At 30.9% G+C, this 2,225-nt stretch overlaps 1 long non-coding RNA gene across 1 annotated transcript; it reads right to left on the reverse strand.

The window, feature by feature from the left end:
• Positions 1–411: 411 nt before the first annotated feature.
• Positions 412–1,240, reverse strand: LOC144998334 (uncharacterized). The gene is made up of 2 exons (XR_013660260.1): positions 1,170–1,240; positions 412–588 (listed from the first exon to the last, which is right to left on the reverse strand). It is a non-coding gene; the product is annotated as an uncharacterized LOC144998334 (long non-coding RNA).
• Between the last annotated feature and the right edge of the window lie 985 nt (positions 1,241–2,225).

Here is a 2,225-nt window from a genome sequence, read left to right on the forward strand (position 1 = left end):
TTTTACATGCTAGTTCTAATATCGTAGTCATACACTTAGAATCCTACACACATAAGGTTTCCAGATTCGGTCGGCAAAAGACCATAGATCCGAACAATTAATGGCATATATGGTAAACATATAGCATTTAGCACATAAAAGCATGTTAGGCAACTTTCCTAAAATATACTAGTGCTCGTGTCTCAAATATGGTAGACACTCATCTCACAATCATCACTTAACATTCTAAGTTTAAGTCTAGATATCCTACAAATTCCTAGTTCGCTTAAACTAATGCTCTGATACCAACTATGACATCCCCATTTTCACGGTCAGAAAAGATCGATTTTGTTTATGCTTTGTTTGAAAATCAGAGTAACATTTTAAATAAAAGTGTTGCGGAATTTGTCCCAAGACAAAATATGATAAAGATTTATCAAAAACATTTCTAAAGAAATGTATTTCATTAAAAGACTCGGGAGGTCATGTTCGATACAGACCGAAAGCATAAACAGTACAATATATGTTTTGCTACATTATTTCATATCTACAGGCCTATATCCGTAATCCCTCATCCAAAACATCACATCTATGCTCGAGCACCACTACCTGTAATACATGCAACTGAGTGGGTCAGGCTTGGGAGCCTCGTGAGCACATTGGGTTTTCAACCCATAATAATAAGTTATTTAATTTCATCAACCAACAATAACCCGATTACCCGTTCCCGTTATCCTCACTTTACGTCCCTAAAACACCTATTATAAGGGACCTAGCCTAAGGATCATCATCGGGATGGACATTACTAGTAAGGGGATTCCTCAACAATAAATGTCCTTAAGACAACCATGTGGGGGATGGAGTACACCGGTGAACACATCGTTCACAAACACCTACAGGTTGCGAGCCTGCTGTGGTCGTCATCTATACTCCGCTAGATGACTGGATCACCAACAACAACGTCGAGACCTCTCATCATTTTATCACACATCGTCTTATTACATCTACCCATGTTTTACCCCAACATTTTTTAGATATAAAATACATATACAATTTAAATCAATTAAAACTTGTATAAAAACATTCATCCAGCATAGATAGCAAGTATACAGATAATATGCACACATATCACGTAATTTATATAAAATACTTTATATCTATGTGTAAGATGAAAGTAACTCTGCACTCACATGATATGACGAGTGTAAGCCTTAGATTGTATTAATTCCGATAATAACTCTTCGATCCGTTATTCCCCCCCCCCCCCCACCCCCTTTTTTTTTTTTTTCTGAAATAGCTTTTATATATATATATATATATATATATATATATATATATATATATATATATATATATATATATATATGTGTGTGTGTGTGTGTGTGTGTGTTTAAGTGGTATGCTTTGAATTCACTATCCACATTCCTATTTATAGTAAGATTTTTTGAAAAAGAGACACATATTCGAAGATATGGATATTATTCTAACACGTATCAACCTAAACTTTTCATAATATTACACATATGAACTCCAATGTTAGGCCATATTTAGGCCACGTATTCAACTCAATCTCTTATGAATTAAATTATTTATTATCTTTACAACTTTTAAGAATGAATTATATATATACATTGTTACGTCAATTTTTTTTTTACTATTTGTTTAATTTATTAATATTAAACATATATCTTGTTTTGCATATATTTCATAACTATAAATATTCGGAAAACAAAATATTACCTGATATACTATTTAACACATATCTAAATTTAAATAATCAATAACCAATGTCGTAAAATATGTTTAGACAATTATTTTCGAGAGTTATATCTCGAAAATATAAAATATATATTTATTTCTATTTTTATATAGACGGCCTCGTAATTACGTTTTCTACAACTTCGTTTAGATTATTTGCCATAAATAATCTTTTATGTTTAAATGTTTATGTAGCCCTATTTATTAAGTTTATTTTTTTTCACACGAATATTATATACACCTAATATTTGTCCAATTTCCAAACATATAATATATAAACACATATACTCGTATAATCTCATTTCACTTATTCATAAAATGTTAGATTCATCGACTGACGTACATACAAATTTTATAATGATGCCAAGTAGAAAACGCGGACGTTAGAAGGTTTGATACATAAAAGTGAGTTTAGTAAAGAGTTTAACATGTAAAAGAGTTTGATAACCAGTTTGAAGTCATTTGTTTAGTAAAACAGTTTGAAAGTA

The sequence above is a fragment of the Lactuca saligna genome, chromosome 5 (genome assembly GCF_052625555.1).
Source record: "Lactuca saligna cultivar CGN05327 chromosome 5, ASM5262555v1, whole genome shotgun sequence".
In the NCBI taxonomy this organism is placed as follows: Eukaryota; Viridiplantae; Streptophyta; class Magnoliopsida; order Asterales; family Asteraceae; genus Lactuca; species Lactuca saligna.